This window comes from Salvelinus alpinus, chromosome 24, assembly GCF_045679555.1.
Source record: "Salvelinus alpinus chromosome 24, SLU_Salpinus.1, whole genome shotgun sequence".
Taxonomy (NCBI): Eukaryota; Metazoa; Chordata; class Actinopteri; order Salmoniformes; family Salmonidae; genus Salvelinus; species Salvelinus alpinus.
The window spans coordinates 18302994-18322669 of NC_092109.1; the positions used below are offsets into that span (position 1 = coordinate 18302994).

At 43.0% G+C, this 19676-nt stretch overlaps 1 pseudogene; it reads left to right on the forward strand.

Moving 5' to 3' along the window:
- Positions 1 to 13772: 13772 nt before the first annotated feature.
- On the forward strand, positions 13773 to 16578 carry LOC139551841 (MAM domain-containing protein 2-like; annotated as a pseudogene).
- The last annotated feature ends 3098 nt before the right edge of the window (positions 16579 to 19676 follow it).

A 19676-nucleotide genomic window follows, 5' to 3' on the forward strand; every position in this document is an offset into this window, starting at 1 on the left:
GAACATTTCCTAGAAGTTCAAACATGGTTACATTTCATTTCAATTTTGGTAATGTTCTAAAAACATTCTCCAACTGGTTTGACATTGGGAATGTTCTCAAATAGTTCAGAGAACGTTAAGAAACAACGTTCTTCTGTGGGAATTTAGTACGTCAACATAACATTTCCTACAGTTTTCCTCATGGTTCTATTTAAAGTCATGTTCTCAAATTGTTCCAACAACCAATGTGAAACCAAAAACATACGATCCCACTACTTCCAAGGAACCAAATGTGCTAGCTGGGATAACAGACAAGCCAGGCAAAAGGCATAGCAGCTTGCAAAATGTTCAGCTTTTATTGTTAGCATGTCTTACTTGCTGGACATTTTTTATGTCTCTTGTATTATTATTTCCGATCTCCTGTAGATTGCAAGCCATATCTCAAGTCATCACCATATTCTCGTGAATTGAGAATCAGTGCTTGACATTCTGGAGAAACCTCTCTAGAACTGCTGGAGTCGAGGTTACCGGGGACTGACTAGCCAATATGTATAAATACAAAAGCAGTGTACCTTAAAGGCTACCTCCCACAGTGTAAATAAAGACAAACTCTCCAGGAATCTGAGGTGAGGGAAGTGTGAGAAAGTTCTGCAGTCTGATTCTGGTACAGATTAGTACTCCCTCCCTCTCTCATCCTCTCCTCCTCCGCATGCTCTCCAGACAGTCTTGCAATTGGAGACTCTACAGTGTTCTGCCAGTCTGTGAGCTGGAGAGACACTGACAGAGCCACTGATACAGATTGATACTGACAGGAACAGACTTTGGCAGATGACCAGACGGGGAGATTCTGACGGTGTGGACCTCGGTGTGGCATTGATTTTAGTTGGCACATACACTTGCTCCTGCATTAGTTTGAAGCTACTTCAGCTTGTCTCCTGGTCTTGGATAATTTTTTATGTAAGATTGCAATCCTTCCATTCTACCTCTTCACCCTGTTTGGTGAGTATAGAAAACTAATTTGCAGTGATTATGTGCATGTTTTTGTACGTGAAGTGATGCTTGTTTTAGTATCTGTGTAGGATTCATTATCTTCCATCTTCTCTAATCTCCCAGCCATAGTCCAAGCCCAGAATAGACCCTTGCCAGGCTCCTGTAGCTTTGAGTCCAGCACCTGCGGATACACATCAGACCCAGACTTTACGAGCTGGACGCTCAACAAAAATGGTAGGAGACTTTGAAAAAGATTGAAGCCTATATCCTTTCAATTACACTGACAAGTGCCTATAATACAGTAGCTTATACCCTTTGAAGTGCTTGAAATGCATGGCAACCTGTTGTTGTTTGTGGAAAACACAAGAAGACAGTGACCTCTTCTATGCAGCAAAGATTATTGGGGCTTATTACAAATATTTTTATGTTCTAGTGCCTATAGTAGTAGTTGTATTAGTTGTTGTACTTGTTGATGTGGTTTCTGCAGTTGTTCTGATGGAAAGGAGAGGGACAATAGCAAGAGAGAGACATCTGGAATGCATGGTTTCCAACATCAGAGCACATCTGGAGACATAGGCATTCACAGCTCTAAGAGTTGGTACTCTTCTGAGTGCTAGATACATATTTATACCCCAAATAAGTCCATCATCACTTAAGCAGAATGATGAAAGGACACATAAGAAAGCAGGTGAAATTCTATGGCAACCATGTAATCATCATTGCTGTGTAATTATTCTATTTTGCCCTAAAACAGGGACACATAAACTGTTGTTCGCTGAGCAAACAGAATGCCTCCTCCTGTGTTTGTCTTTTACTTGTGTCCTGTTGTGGCTCAACTCCCCCCGTCCTTCCTCTTCATCATCTGATTCCTCTCATCTTTTTTTCTATCCATCCTTCCCTGCCACTGTCGCCCTTGGTATCTTTTGAAATAAGGCCTAATGACAATAGATTAAGTAGATTCTGTTATACTCTCTCTCTCTCTCTCTGTTTTCATAGTACCTCTATTCAAACTTCCTCTATGTCTTCTCAGGGTCTTTTATCTCAGTGGACCCAGGCCAGGAGTACCAGAATAGTCAGGAGAAGAGGCCAGAGGGAGAGGAAAGGTCAGAGGGTGAGGGCAGGGGGGTTCTGCTGAGCCCGGCCATGGAGCAAGAGGACTGGAGCTGTCTCAGGCTGGTGTACCAACTCTCCGGGTCGGGCTCCCTGCAGGTCCAGCTGCGCAGGGAGGGAGAGAGCTTCGACTGGACACTGTGGAGCACCCAGACTGCCTCCGACAGCTGCCTCATCTCTTGCATCGACCTCCAGAACACCACAGAGCCGTACAGGGTAAACAACACACTCTCAGGAACATGGAGGCACAAACACACTGTTAAAACATATGTGCTAATCTAAACACTACCATACTTAGGTGGAGGAATGGGGCCTGGAAAATGTTAGAGCCCTCACATTGATTAGACCAAACATCAAATGACATGCATTTCTCGTATCTGCTGCTCAATCTCTCACGTCTGTGTACTGCTACTATGCAGGGCAGGGGTCGGCTACCTTTTTAGTGTGGAGTGCCCATTTACAATTTATCCTACCATTTCTAACGATCTGCGTGCCAGTTATGATTTTCATATGTGCTTTACAACTAATTGTGTCTCCTGAATATCTAATTGCCCAGATACGGAAGAATTCCATAGCTCACTAAACAGAGGCACTGTCCATTAGCACCACAGGCTTGATCTTGGAACATAGATTATCTTGGTGAATGATACAGTAACATTTAACCACGGGGTGGCCAATCTTATCTTCAGTCAGCTTTGCGAATCCTTTGTTTCCACACAATAGCGGGGGCACCGTCCATTGTAATAGCAGATATGTTTTTAATATCGACACCTCTCTCCTCAAAATGATCCGTGAAGGCTTTTGCTACATCTTCCCCTTTCGTAGTACCATGCATGGGTTTGCGACAAAGCAGCTCCTCACGTACCTGCTCTGAGTCACAGTATCTTGCAACAACTGCCAGACGTGGAATGTCATTCACATCCACAGTCTCATCAAGAGCCACACTTAACACAGGGGCATCTTTTAACGCTACAGTTTGCTGCTCCTTTACATTTTCAATCATCTCGGTAATGTGCCTTTCAACCGTTCTGGCAGACACAGGCATCTCTGTTATCTTTGAGGTGATTGTGTCTTTGTTAGGCAATCCATCAAATAAAGCCTGCGAACTACTGTGGAAAGTCTCCTTGATATACAGTATTCCCCATCAGTAAATGGTTTTCCATGTTTAGCAATGCACTGCACAACTTTGTAGATCCCCTCTGTAGCTTGATCTTTGACTAAATGTAGATTTGTAAACACATTGCTTTGCTTTTCATACCAGGACACCAGGATTCCTTCAGCCTTAACCGCCTCATCCTTGAAGTTTTTCTCATGTCTCGTTTCAAAATGACGCCGTACACTTGATGTCCGACAAACAACAGTTTTACAACAGAGAGCGCAAACAGACCGGTCCTTCAGTAAAACAATCCATATTCCTTTGTCCAAGAGGCAATACATGAGCGGTCATCTGCCTTATTTTTCTTTGCTAATGACATTTTGCGCCCTGAACTTTTTTAAATAACAAAAGAAGGCTTGCTAGCTGCTAGCTATGTGAAAACGAATCTCTCATCTTCAGTGCTACTTTGGTTTTGGCGGGAGAGGCGGTCGTCTTGCGCTGGTCTAATAATATGAAACTCATGAAAAAATCATGAAATTCCATTGGCTAATCAGGATTGACATACCTTGGGAACTACAACATTGCAGTGAATACCAATGCATTTTCGAAAAACCAATGCATGCAATTTCAATTATTTTCTCCAGTTTCAAAAAATAAATACAAAATAAATAAGTGAGATAATAAACGTCCAGCCAAGACTTAGCACGCCACGCAAAAAAACAAATGAAATAAATATATCCTTTTTTAGTCTTTTGGGTGACTTGCCAAGCCTTGGCGTTGTGCAGCCCTATGTTGCTGACCCCTGTTGTATGACATGTAACCTCTTAAAGGTGCTTTCTGCTGCACAACCTGACTGGATTGATAGAAATAAGGGAGCATGGTAGAAACACACAGGCAGTCAGGTATGAACATTACAGGAACTAATCATGCACTTGACCTTGAACCTGCCTGGAGGGGCCTGCCTTAGCTATGACTCACTTGGGAGCTGTGGATTGTACCATTAGCCCAAGGCTATATAGTCCATATGGCAAACATTCACACAAACATCCCTGCTGAAAAAAAGCATAGACCAGCCTTTGTTGTGTTTTCACTGGTGACCAGCCTTTGTTGTGTTTTTGCTGGTGACCAGCCTTTGTTGTGTTTTTGCTGGTGACCAGCCTTTGTTGTGTTTTTGCTGGTGACCAGCCTTTGTTGTGTTTTTGCTGGTGACCAGCCTTTGTTGTGTTTTTGCTGGTGACCAGCCTTTGTTGTGTTTTTGCTGGTGACCAGCCTTTGTTGTGTTTTTGCTGGTGACCAGCCTTTGTTGTGTTTTTGCTGGTGACCAGCCTTTGTTGTGTTTTTGCTGGTGACCAGCCTTTGTTGTGTTTTTGCTGGTGACCAGCCTTTGTTGTGTTTTTGCTGGTGACCAGCCTTTGTTGTGTTTTCGCTGGTGACCAGCCTTTGTTGTGTTTTTGCTGGTGACCAGCCTTTGTTGTGTTTTTGCTGGTGACCAGCCTTTGTTGTGTTTTTGCTGGTGACCAGCCTTTGTTGTGTTTTTGCTGGTGACCAGCCTTTGTTGTGTTTTTGCTGGTGACCAGCCTTTGTTGTGTTTTTGCTGGTGACCAGCCTTTGTTGTGTTTTTGCTGGAGACCAGCCTTTGTTGTGTTTTCGCTGGTGATCAGCCTTCGTTGTGTTTTCGCTGGTGACCAGCCTCCGTTAGGTTTTGGACACATAAGCTAGTCACCAGTTTACCAGCATATGCTGTTTACCCGCAAAACCAGCATCAAGTCACATTATGGTGGCTTGCAAAGGGATGTCAAATTCCTATTGGAATCCAGCCTGACTGGGTATATCAAAACATTTTCACTTGTATTCACCCACAATCTGCATTCAGAGTTTCTGCCAGGGTTATTAAAAACAAAAAAGATAAATACCTTAAAATATGTATTCAGACCATTTGCTATGAGACTCGAAATTGGCTCTGGTGCATCCTGTTTCCATTGATCATACTTCAGATGTTTCTACAACTTGATTGGAGTCCACTTGTGGTAAATTCAATTGATTGAACATGATTTGGAAAGACACACACCTGTTTATATAAGGTCCCACAGTTGACAGTGCATGTCAGAGCAAAAACCAAGCCATGAGGTCGAAGGAATTGTCCGTAGAGCTCCGAGACAGAATTGTGTCAAGGCACAGATCTGGGGAAGGGTACCAAAACATTTCTGCAGCATTGAAGGTCCCCAAGAAAAAGGTGGCCTCCATCATTCTTAAATGGAAGAAGTTTGGAACCACCAAGACTCTTCCCAGAGCTGGCTGCCTGGCCAAACTGAGCAATCAGGAGAGAAGGGCCTTGGTCAGGGAGGTGCCCAAGAACCCTATGGTCACTCTGACAGAGCTCTAGAGTTCCTCTGTGGAGATGGGAGAACCTTCCAGCCTATTGTGCGTATTGGCATTCATATAGCAATGCAGCCCTACCTAGTGTTTAGAAACATATTATATTCTTATTTACAATAAAAGTGACTCAAAAATGACACTGCACATTATTTACCATTCATTTCTATTGGGCACAAAATAATCTTGAACACAACCAAAGCAAACAGCAAATGCATCCAACAAGTTGCGTACTAATAATTGCATGCTAGGAATATTGGACCAACTACTAAACTTTTACTACTTTAGTACACATATAATTTAATTTGTCCCAACACTTTTGGTCTCCTAAAATGAGGGGGAAAAATGTACAAAAAGTGCTGTAATTTCTAAACAGTTCACCTGATATGGATGACAATAACCTCAAATGAAATATGTCAGTCTGCACATTAACTTCATAGTCATTCTATCTTTTCAAATACAAAGTTCTGGAGTACAGAGCCAAAACAACCAAAAACGTGTCACTGTCTCAATTATTTTGGAGCTCACTGAATCAGTTTTTTTTGCATGTACATTGATTGACAGTGACCGAGCAGGTCTGAGCAAGGTATAGCTAATTTCATACTATTCTACACATTGCCATGGGGCAGAGAGAAACATATGCCGTTTTATAGCTAATCTCATGCTATTCTACACATTTTGCAATGAGGCAGAGAGAATTTAACATTTTTATAGCTCATTTCCTACTATTCTACACATTTTGCTATTAGGCTGAGAGAAAAGACCACGTGGGGGGGTGTGGTATACCAGTGTTGATTGATTAATTAATCAATTCATTTATCTTACGCAACACAAAGATAAGTAGGATTCATTTTTCTAAACTAATCCAATCTGTTAGTTGGACTTATTGCACCCGTTACTGAAATAGTTGTTCCAGTTTAGAACGTTGAGGTAGTCTCTTTCTAACCCTGGCAGTCATTCTGAATGCAGATTGGCTGGACTCCAATAGGATTTAAACATCACTAATGTGAATGGATGCTTGTATGCCAGCATAACCAGCTAGACCATGCTGGTCTGTCAGCATAACCAGCTAGACCATGCTGGTCTGTCAGCATAACCAGCTAGACCATGCTGGTCTGTCAGCATAACCAGCTAGACCATGCTGGTCTGTCAGCATAACCAGCTAGACCATGCTGGTCTGTCAGCATAACCAGCTAGACCATGCTGGTCTGTCAGCATAACCAGCTAGACCATGCTGGTCTGTCAGCATAACCAGCTAGACCAAGCTGGTCTGTCAGCATAACCAGCTAGACCATGCTGGTCTGTCAGCATAACCAGCTAGACCATGCTGGTCTGTCAGCATAACCAGCTAGACCATGCTGGTCTGCCAGCATAACCAGCTAGACCATGCTGGTCTGCCAGCATAACCAGCTAGACCATGCTGGTCTGTCAGCATAACCAGCTAGACCAAGCTGATCTGTCAGCATAACCAGCTAGACCATGCTGGTCTGTCAGCATAACCAGCTAGACCATGCTGGTCTGTCAGCATAACCAGCTAGACCATGCTGGTCTGCCAGCATAACCAGCTAGACCATGCTGGTCTGCCAGCATAACCAGCTAGACCATGCTGGTCTGTCAGCATAACCAGCTAGACCATGCTGGTCTGTCAGCATAACCAGCTAGACCATGCTGGTCTGCCAGCATAACCAGCTAGACCATGCTGGTCTGTCAGCATAACCAGCTAGACCATGCTGGTCTGTCAGCATAACCAGCTAGACCATTGGTCACCAACTTTTTCTAAGTCAAGATCACTTTCTGAGTCAAAATGCCCGAGAACTACCATTCAGATTTCTTTCAAACATGACTTAAAAACGTAAGCCTATGCAACATTTAACCAATTGAAAACAGTTCTGTAGCAATTAGGTTTGTGCAGTAGGCTATAGGCCCAATACATTATCACTGCATATTGGCTATGCTTGAATTGCCCTGCTAATGTTGTTCTTCTCAGGCCATTTTGAAATTATATTGAAAAAAATGTAGGTACAGTAAATGATCACACTGGTAATAGATCATTTGTTGGATTACTTGTGAGGCACAGCTGAGTGAGCATAAGCATATTTTTTTTACTGGACTGATAGCCTGCACCTGATGGTCAGTCTGAGGGGAGGGAGCAGCAGTGAGGCTGCCTCTCACTCGACTCACCGTCCCTCCTCTCTCCCTCTGCTGAGAAAAGGGGACACAGTCTTCCAGCTGATGTCGAAGCTCAAGTCGCACTGCATTATTTCTGCTTCATGCACTAATTCATGTTGTTACTCCTATGACCAGAGAAAGTAAAATATCCCTCGCAATTAAAAAAGACGCAAATCACTAATAATAACAACGCAAGCTTATTGGAACACTTTGCAATAGGCTACTCGTTCATTGTAGCTGCAGTGCTGGTTGTAGTGTGAGTGGAAGTAGGGAGAACATGCATTTTATGGCTTATAATAGTGTTGACAGTCCTGAATAACAACTTAAACATGGACTTAGTCATAAAAACAGCAGCTCTTTTCTGTATTCGTTGAGTCTCTCTGTAATCATGGTTTTAAACGTTTTGAAATCTTACTGTATCAACTTTGCTGTGCGTTCGGGGCATCATTTTACAGTCTAAAGCTCGAGGAAACTGTGCAGACATGTTGATCTAAGCTATCTCATTGACCACCTGTAGGCCTATAGGTGCACTTGATTTGTTCTCTGGGCCTGCTGAGTAGGAGTTCTACCTTCAGACACATGAAATGGTTCAAAATGGGAACACTTTGCCTTCTCGGTGCTAGGGCTGCTGAATCAAGTGCAACTACCGCCAACAGCGTAAAACAAAACAAACAAACGTTTGGTGATCGACTAGGAATGCCTTGCAGATCGACCATTTGATCGTGATCGACCGGTTGGTGACCACTGAGCTAGACCATGCTGGTCGGCCAGCAGAACCTGTTAGATGATGTTGGTCAGGACAGCTTGACCAGCATCTGACCAACATAGACCAGCATGGACCAGCATAAACCAGCATGGACCAGAATAGACCAGCTTGAAATGTATGCTGGTCTATGCTGTTTTTTTTCAGCAGGGATAATGGAGCACAGACATATACTATACCTCCATATCCCCTTCTCCTTCATTACTGATTGAGGGCCATTACTGAACATCTGCTACTCATCAGATTGTCATTGATGGCAGACCCGGTGAGAGCACAGGCAGCAGTGTGGCCATCTTTGAGATATGTATCAGCTCTGGATACTGCTTAGGTCAGTGAATCGCACACATATCATGTACCCATGGGATTTGTAAGACTTTGAAAGTGTATGATATCATGCACACACACCTCCCAGCTAGCACAACGTTCTGAGAACCATATGTTTCTTAGAGCTTGGTTGTCATTTTGTTATTTTGCATACAACCTTCCCACAACTTTCTGGGAATGGTGCAGAATAGTTGCTTTGGAACATTCTCAGCACATTTAAGGAACTTGACAAAAACATTTTTATTAATTGGTATTTTATTACTTTAACATAACTTTTCCGTTCTAAGAACATTCTTCAACTGGTTTGACATTGGGAATGTTCTCAAATAGTTCAGAGACTGTTAAGAAACAATGTTCTTCTGTGGGAATTTCAGTAGTTCAGCATAATGTTACTTACAGGTTTCCTCATGGTTCTATTTAAAATCATGTTCTAAAATTGTTCAAAGAACATTTAGAAACAACATTCTTCTGTAGGAATTTGAGTACTTAAGCAGAACGTTACCTACAGGTTTCCTCTTGGTTCTATTTAAAGTCATGTTCTCAAATTGTTCAGAGAACGTTAAGAAAACTTTCCATAAAAACCACAAGAAAACTTTAGTAACGTTCTAAGAATGTTATTTAAACACATACATTCCATTCTCAGCATCAACAAAACTCTCTATCCTGTGTCTTGTTAAGTGCGTTCAGATGTGTTGGTCACTAATTGTTCACACCTGGTCTGCTTGTTTCCTTTTTAATGGGGTCTTTTTAAATGAGACCCCGGCTGCTCAATCGGGGTCTCAACTTACAATTGAGAGTAATAATAGTAGAATACACCAGGTGCAATTCTGAAGTTTGATTGTGCATCACCAGTCACTCAATTAGCCATGTCAGCTAACAATTTTTAGATTGGCAGTTAGCTGGTTAGACTATCTAAACTTGTAGTAATCATGGCCGAATACTGACCGGCACACAGGGCACGTGCCCCCCATTTTTGATTTTGTTATTTATTCTCACTCATATCATATAGACATGGCATAAGCCGTTACATAATGTGTAGCATTGCTGGAAACTTGCTTTAAAACTGCAAACATTTCTCTCCAAGCCATGGCAAAATAGGTAGAATTGCATGAAATTTGCTGTAAAACAACACATTTCTTCTCTCTATCCCATGGCAAAATGAGTGGAATTGCATGAAACGTGTTATAAAATTGCAACATTAGTTTACATCCCTATTAGGGAGCATTTCTCCTTTGCCAAGATAATCAATCCACCTGACAGGTGTGGCATATCAAGAAGCTGATTGAACAGCATGATCATTACACAAGTTCACCTTGTGCTAGGGACAATAATAGGCCACTCTAAAATGTGCAGTTTTGTCACACAACACAATGTCACAGATGTCTCAAGTTTTCAGGGAGCGTGCAATTGGCATGCTGACTGCAGGAATGTCCACCAGAGCTATTGCCAGATAATTTAATGTTAATTTCTCTACCATAAGCCTCCTTAGTCGTTTTAGAGAATTTGGCAGTGCGTCCAACTGGCCTCACAACTGCAGACCACGTGTAACCATGCCAGCCCAGGACCTCCACATCCGGCATCTTCACCTGTGGGATCGTCTGAGACCAGCTATCCAGACAGCTGATGAAACTGAGGAGTATTTCGGTCTGTAATAAACCCCTTTTGTGGAGAAAAACTAATTCTGATTGGCTGGGACTGGCTCCCCAGTGACTGGCTCCCCACCCATGGCCGCACCCCTGCCCAGTCATGTGAAATCTATAGATTATGGCCTAATGAATTTATTTTAATTGACTGAATTCCTTATATGAACTGTAACTCAGCAAAACCATGTTGCATTTATATTTTTGTTCAGTATAAAACCATGGGGAAACCTGTAGGAAACGCTCAAATTCCCACAGAAGAATGTTGTTTCTTAATGTTATCTGAACTACATTCCCAATGTCAAACCAGTTGGAGAACGTTCCTAGAACATTAATTTAAATTAAATGTAACCATGTTTGAACTTTTAGGAAACATTCTTTAAAGTGCCTTAAATGTGTTGAGAATGTTCCAAAGCCAAGTACCTATCCTGCACCATTCTCAGAAAGTTGTGGGAAGGTTGTATGCAAAATAACCATAAGACAACCACACTCTCACCAAGCTCTAAGAAACATGTGGTTCTCAGAAGTTTATGTGCTAGCAGGGAATGACACTGTATGATTTCTAATGTATATTAAATGCTAATGATATCACAGGCTGTGGTGATTTACTGTGCATTTAAATGCTAGTAGATGTATAGCTGATATCGTAGCTCAACAACAACAACAAACAGATAGTACAGCCCAACACAGGTCAATAGCAAATAACACTGCAAAAACGAAACACAACCAAAACAAATAACTTGCTACAATATCAACAGAACAACAGCATTATGTATACTCAGCAAGGAACCCTCTCAACTGACAGCACTGGCCTCCTTCTACTAGTTCATAAAAGCTCTTTCGTTGTTTTCATATGGCAGCAAACTGCCAATAAATTGTAGCTTGAGGAAGTACAAAGGGAAACAAAAGTTTGTATTATCCATAATTACTTCAAGTTGAAAATCAAAGCTGCCATTACTTTCTCAGGTCACTACTTGTATGCGGATTCAGTGTACGCCAAGACATTCCAGAAAGTAGCCAAACTGGTGTCTCCCTTGACAATGGTGCCAATGTCGAGCAGCCTGAGCTTCCAGTACCAACGGGGTGCGGAGCGAGGGAACCTGTTCTCCGTCTACACCAGAGACCAGGCAGGCCAGTACCAGGAGCTGTGGAGATCTGACCCAGAGGACCAGAACCTCAATGACTGGACCGCTACCACCCCTGAGTGGATACCTGTGCAGGTGGACATCAAGGCCCCGTTCCCTCTGCAGGTCAGTGGGGTGCAGATGTTTTCAAAAGGACTACACATTGGATTTACATTCTGATTGAATACTAAGTACAGTGAGCAGCATTTCCACTTCTTTGTATGTGTTGATCTGCTGATGTTCTATGAGTAGGATTGTATGTGTACACCTATCTCCAGGTGGTGTTTGAAGTGGCCTTCAACAGCCCCAGGGGGGGTCACGTGGCACTCGATGACATTTCCTTTTCTCCCGAGTTCTGTACTGCAGAGACAGGTGGGTCTGTGTGTTTGGTCTCTCTCCTGTTTTCATCAAATCAAAGTGTATTGGTCGCGTACACAGATTTGCAGATGTTATCGCAGGTGCAGTGAAATGCTTATGTTTCTAGCTCAAACAGTGCAGTAATACCTAACAATACAATAACAATACACACAATCCCAAAAGTTAAAAGATCATGGATAGATATGGATAGATTGAATATGTCCATAAACACTCCAGCCAGCTAGTCTGCACATGTTCTGAGGATGAGGCTAGGGATGCCATCCGGGCCAGCAGCCTTGTGAGGGTTAACACTCTTGAAAGTCACGTCGGCCACAGAGATCTAGAGATCACAGTCCTCGTGAGCAGAGTGGGCCCCTGTCGGTGACTCTGTGTTATTCTCCTCAAAGGGGGTGAAGAAGGTGTTCAGCTTATCTGGGAGTGAGGTGTTGATGTCAGCGATGTGGCTGGTTTCCCCTTTATAATCCAATTGTCTGACGTCCCTGCCACATGCGCCACATGTCCGAGCTGTTGAATTGCGACTCCACTTTGTCACCTCTTTGATTACCTTACGGAGGTCATAGCTGGTCTGTTTGTATATGTCCATGTTCCCGGTCACTTTGCCGTGGTTAAATGCAGTGTTTCACGCTTTCAGTTTTGTGCGAATGCTGCCATCTATCCACGGTTTTTGGTTTGGATATGTTCTGATCATCACTGTAGGAACAACATCCTCTAAGCACTTCCTGATGAACCCAGTGACAGAGTCAGTGTAATCGTCAATGTTATTTCCAGTGGCGACCCGGAACATATCCCAGTCCACCTGATCACACAGTAGATTCAGAGTGTCCTTTTCCTCTTCTCCTACCTCTCATGACTTTTACAGATTAGTTGAACGGTAAGAGAGGAGAAAAGCATGCTATTAAAGAGTATTGGGATGCAGCCTCCTAATGTCTCCCATATGTGCCGCAGAGCCAACCTTTGATCCCTCCATCGCCAACTGTGACTTTGAGGGTGGTTTCTGCTGATACACCCAGGATCAAATGGAAGGATCCCCATGGAAGAGGGTGTCAGTCAAGCCTAACATCTACAGGATTGGGGACCACACAACAGTGGGCAGGTAAGAGATGATACGATTTTGATCACCAAGAGATGCTAGAGGTGTAATTAGTGAACGAGAGATGGCTTCTCTATCTTCTCCTGCTGACAATTTGCACTGCATTACATTTGGCTTTGGTAAAAACCTGAAGTATTTCAAGTGTCAGAAAGACACAATCTATTGCTCAAGACAATAATAACAGTTCTTTCTCTTCACACAGGATCCTTCCTTCTGGCTGAATCCACGTGCTGGCTATAGTAGCCAGGATATGGACCCAGAACGACAAGGTGTCTGGATAGCGACAGAGGTCACCTTCCAGAGTCCACATGTTGCCAATGTAAAATGGCTTAACATGTATTATTTTCCTTTTTAGTTAGTCAGTTATTTTCATTCCTCAGTCACAACAACTGTCCTGTGCATGCCCTGCCTATAGTGTTTCATAATGTTTGTGACGGAACCCCTTGTGTTTATTCGGCCTTACATTGTATCTTTGACATCGTTTTTTTTTTATTGTCAGTCCTTTGGTTTGGCTCCAGCTTCATAAGGAGCAGCAGTTAGGTTTCATATGTTTCACATAAAATTAAACAGGAATGCCGAAGTCCGTAGTCAGTGATTCTCCTCATTGGTTTTTCTTTTTAAACAGCTTTTGCCCTGTTAAAACATGGATCATACCATATCACAATAAATTAAATAGATGTAACTGTTTGCAAATGTATTATGCAGTTACATTGTCCAGAAGCTATATCCTCTGAGAATGTCTGTGGTTGATGATGTCACCCACTCTGCCCCTGCTGTCCAGGTGGTGTTTGTCAGCACATGTACGAACTTCTGACTGTGGGTCAGTTGCTCTGGATGACATCAGTGTGAGCCTCGGGGATTGTGATCTTACAGCAGGTAACTTTACCTTCACTGATCCCTGATGCCCACAGGATCTCTGGGAGATCTCTGGAAGTAGTGCCTCTGTGATAAACATAATTTAGCTCCTTGAGTCATTTTGGGTGTCCATCTACAGGTCTTCTCCTGTCTGTCCCTGGGCTCTGTAACTTTGAGACGGGTCACTGTGGGTACAATCAGGACAAAGAGGGTGATAAGGGTGACTGGGTACTGGTGAGAGGGCCTACCCCCACTTCTTACACCGGGCCAAGGGTGGATCACACCACAGGAGTCAGTGAGTATCCAACTCCCTCCAGCATTCACTGAAGGAGTGTAAATGTGACATCATTGTAGTCTGTTTCCATGTTATACCATGATAGTTAGAGTTTGACCCTGTGAAACTGTTTGTCAGGGTACTACATGCACATTGAGGCCTCTAACATGCTGCCTGGTCAAAATGCCTGACTATTCTCCAGTCCTCTGAGGGGGTCCAGGGGTCCTCTGTGCCTGCGTTTCTTCTACCACATGTATGGCTCGGGCATAGGTGAGCTCAGTGTCCATCTGAGCAAGAATGGAAAGGACAAATTGCTATGGAAACGCACTGGAGAGCAGAGCATCACCTGGCTGAGAGCCACTGTGGAATACCAAAGTGACCAACAGCATCAGGCAAGTGGTGAAAAACGTCACTACCAATAATCCCTCTCCTCCTCTGTACAATAACACCTGAAACGTAAGAAGAAACGAAACACCCCACTCGTTGTTTTATTCTGGGGGGGTTTTCTGGTTCAATGTAAGTCAATGAACTAAGTAGCTGCTATTGCATTCATATCTATGAGAGATACACCCGGTTAAGTAAACCGGAACTTAACTTTTTTCCCCAATGATAAACGGCCTCAGTGAACAATACTGAACAAAAATATAAACGCAGCATGTAAAGTGTTCGTCCCATGTTTCATGAACTGAAATAAATTATCCCAGAAATGTTCCATATGCACAAAAAGTTTATTTCTCTCCAATTTTGTGCACAAATGTGTTTACATCCCTGTTAGTGAGCATTTCTCTTTTTATGTATAACATTTAGCAGAAGCTTTTTCATCCTTTTCCAAGATAATTCATCCACCTGACAGGTGTGGCATATCAAGAAGCTGATTACACAGGTGCACCTTTTGAAGGGGACAATAAAAGGCCACTCTAAAATGTGCAGTTTTGTCACACAACACAATGCCACAAATGTCTCAAGTTTTGAGGGAACATGCAATTGGCATTCTGATTGCAGGAATGTCCACCCAAGCTGTTGCCATTAAATGTTGATTTCTCTACCATAAGCTGCCTCCAATGTCGTTTTAGAGAGTTTGGCAGTACGTCCAACTGGCCTCACAACCGCAGACCACGTGTAACCACACCAGCCCAGGACCCCCACATCTGACTTCTTCACCTGTGGGATTGTCTGAGACCAACCACCCGGACAGCTGATGGCTCCCAAGTCAATCAATCAAATGTATTTATAAATCAATTTTTACATCAGCAGATGTCACAAAGTGCTTTACAGAAACCCAGCCGAAAACCCCAAACAGCCAACAATACAGATGTAGAGGCACGGTGGCTAGAAAAAATTCCCTAGAAAGGCAGGAACATAGGAAGAAACCTAGAGAGGAATCAGGCTCTGAGGGGTGGCCAGTCCTCTTCTGGCTGTGCCGGGTGGAGATTATAAGAGTACATGGCCATTTAAGGCCAGATTGCTCTATAAGACATTCAAACGTTCTTAGATGACCAGCAGGGTCAAATAATAATCACAGTGGTTGTAGAGGTTGCAACAGGTCAGCACCTCAGGAGTAAATGTCAGTTGGCTTTTCATAACCAAGCATTCAGCGGTCGAGACAGCAGGTGCGGTAGAGAGAGAATAGAGAGAAAACCGCAGGTCCGGGGACAAAGTAGCACGTCCAGTGAACAGGACAGGGATCCCTAGCCGCAGGCAGAATAGTTTAAACTGGAGCAGCAGCACGACCAGGTGGACTGGGGACAGCCAGGAGTGGGTGAGCCTATGCCCTCCCAGGCCCATCCATGCCCGGTCATGTGAAATCCATAGATAAGGGCATCATTTATTTATTTCAATTGACTGATTTCATTATATAAACTGTAACTCTGTAAAATATTTGAAATTATTGCATGTTACATTTATATTTTTGTTCAGTATATATTCATTTATTCACCATCTTTTCTTTGATAACACCACCTCCAAATTACAAAAAGATATTCAGGCAAGGGTTTGAAGAATTACGCTCACTACTACTGCACCCAGTGTTATTCACAACATGTGCTCTGGCCAAATACTTTTTTACTGAGTCATCACTTGTTATTTTTCTCCTATTGTTCTAGATTGTATTTGAGGCCATCAGGGGTTCCTCAATAAGAAGTGATATAGCCATTGACAGCATTGTGTTTGAAAGTAGACTGTGCCCAGGTATTGTATCTGTTCCCTATAAGGGTCATACAACCTCTCCAAAAATGTATTGTTTTGCTTTCATGTAGTCTTGCATAACCTTGTCCCCAGGCTCAGTTCGAGATCTGGCTGGGGAAGAGATTGTGTCTTTCATGGAACTCATTACTCCAGTTGGTTTTCTTTTTTGTCCACAGATATTGAAGTCAAAATGACCCATTCCCCTGGAAACGCAAATGACATTGAGTGAAGGAGCAGCAGAGGGGAATAGTGCTGAATATGTTGCATGCATCAAAACTGAGTTGAAACTTGCACATGTGGACAAACATTTTCTGTTGTACTGATGGCACCAACTCGTTTTGCACATATTTTATTTTTATTTTTATTTCACCTTTATTTAACCAGGTAGGCTAGTTGAGAACAAGTTCTCATTTACAACTGCGACCTGGCCAAGATAAAGCAAAGCAGTGCGACACAAACAACAACACAGAGTTACACATGAAATAAACAAACATGCAGTCAATAATACAATAGAAAAAAGTCTATATACAGTGTGTGCAAATGAGGTAGGATAAGGGAAGTAAGGCCATAAATAGGCCATAGTGGTGAAATAATTACAATTTAGCAATTAAACACGAGTGATAGATGTGCAGAAGATTAGTGTGCAAGTAGAGATACTGGGGTACAAAGGAGCAAAATAAATAAAATAAATAACAGTATGGGGGTGAGGTAGTTGGATGGGCTATTTACAGATGGTCTATGTACAGGTGCAGTGATCTGTGAGCTGCTCTGACAGCTGGTGCTTAAAGTTAGTGAGGGAGATATGAGTCTCCAGCTTCAGTGATTTTTGCAGTTCCAGCAGAGACCCCCATAGAGACTGCCAGAGGTCCGGACAACAGGCCCTCTGATTTGATACACTGAACTCTGTCTGAGAAGTAGTTGGTGAACCAGGTCGATGAATACAGCTGCACAGTATTGTCTCTTTTCGATGGCGGTTATGATATCGTTTAGGACCTTGAGCGTGGCTGAGGTGCACCCATGACCAGCTCGGAAACCAGATAGCGGAGAAGGTACGGTGGGATTCAAAATGGTCGGTGATCTGTTTGTTAACTTGGCTTTCGAAGACCTTAGAAAGGAAGGGTAGGATAGATATAGGTCTGTAGCAGTTTGGGTCTAGAGTGTCTCCCCCTTTGAAGAGGGGGATTACCGCGGCAGCTTTCCAATCTTTGGGGATCTCAGACGATACGAAAGAGAGGTTGAACAGGCTAGTAATAGGGGTTGCAACAATTTCGGCGGATAATTTTAGAAAGAGAGGGTCAAGATTGTCTAGCCCGGCTGATTTGTAGGGGTCCAGATTTTGCCGCTCTTTCAGAACATCATCTATCTGGATTTGGGTGAAAGAGAAATGGGGGAGGTTTGGGCAAGTTGCTGTGGTGGGTGCAGGGCTGTTGACCGGGGTAGGGGTAGCCAGGTGGAAATCGGTGGATCGGTGGAGACAGTGTTTCCTAGCCTCAGTGCAGTGGGCAGCTGGGATGAGATGCTCTTATTCTCCATGGACTTTACAGTGTCCCAGAACTTTTTGGAATTTGAGCTTCAGGATGCAAATTTCTGTTTGAAAAAGCTAGCCTTTGCTTTCCTAACTGCCTGTGTATATTGGTTCCTAACTTCCCTGAAAAGTTGCATATCGCGGGGGCTATTTGATGTTAATGCAGTACGCCACAGGATGTTTTTGTCCTGGTCAAGGGCAGTCAGATCTGGAGTGAACCAAGGGCTATATCTGTTCCTGGTTCTACATTTTTTGAATGAGGCATGCTTATTTAAGATGGTGATGAAAGCACTTTTAAAGAATAACCAGGCATCCTCTACTGTCGAAATGAGGTCAATATCCTTCCAGGATACCCGGGCCAGGTCGATTAGAAAGGCCTGCTATATAAAGACATAATGATGTCAAACACAAAATACAACAACTTTGCCATGATGAGTAAAAGAGATCCTGCATTTTAACTACGTCACACCTGACTATACTTGCTCTTTGTATAGAAACTGGTAATAGTCATAGTCAACATTTCCCCAGCAATAGAGGAAACTTTGTCTTCAGATGAATATGAATTGATGGTAAAAAAAATAAATAGAGGGAAGCTTTTTACAACATGCTTCAAATGTGTCCTTGTCTTGATTTTATCAGAAATCACAAAGAATGCCTTTAACTTCAAAACAGAGAAGCTATCAAGAACCTTTCGGACGCAACAGACATTTTCGTGAGAATACCGAATTTCGGGATGCCTCATTGTCTGACAAACACCGCTGTAACTCGGCCATCTTCCACTGCTGATGCGGAAGGCCGACATAATGAATTACTGTAACAAACTGTTACTGCCCCACTTAGTGGACATGAGTTGCGTGTGGTAACAGGAGCAGTAGAGAAAAGATGGCGGAAGTGGATTATTAATCTAATGGCCGTAGAATCAAGGAGAATTTGAATATTGTCCAAAGGAAAGGAAAACGGATCACAGTAGAGTACAATGATGAGAATGTCACTAAGTATCTTGTAGGAGTACGGTTTGTAAATGAGGAGCAGCTGATCAAACTACCAATCTTGAGGAATCCATTTGAGATATCCAAACTGGTGGAGAGAGTGCTGGGTAGAGTGAAGGCTGTCAGGATCACAAGAGACGGGCTGGTTTTGATTTTTTGCGCTTCCAGAAGAAACGTGTATTTCGTCTTTCCCGATTTAATAAGTTTGAAGTGCGGTGTGTGTCTCTTAGGAACAGGGCACCCCTCAAGGGGGTTATATCTTGTGGGAAGTAGATGTTGAAGAGATGAAGCACCCTGCATTCCACTGCTGGCTTGCTTCTGAAGCTAAACAAGGTTGGTCCTAGTTGGTCCCTGAATGGGAGACCAGATGCTGTTGGAAGTGGTGTTGGAGGGCCAGTAGGAGGCACCCTTTCCTCTGGTCTACAAAAAATATCCCAATACCCCCAGGGCAGTGATTGGAGACATTGCCCTGTGTAGGGTGCTGTCTTTTGGATGGGATGTTAAATGGGTGTCCTGACTCTCTGTGGTCACTAAAGATCCCATGGCACTTATTGTAAGAGTAGGGGTGTTAACCCTGGTGTCCTGGCAATCATACCATCATGGTCTCCTAATCATCCCCAGCTTACAATTGGCTCATTCATCCCTCCTCTCCCCTGTAACTATTCCCCAGGTTGTTGCTGTAAATGATAATGTGTTCTCAGTCAACTTACCTAGTAAAATAAGGGTTAAATAAAAAAAATACAAATAAACTCTTCCTGGAGTGATTGATGCACATCGGATTAATTGTGTGGTGAATGAAGAAAAAGTGAAGAG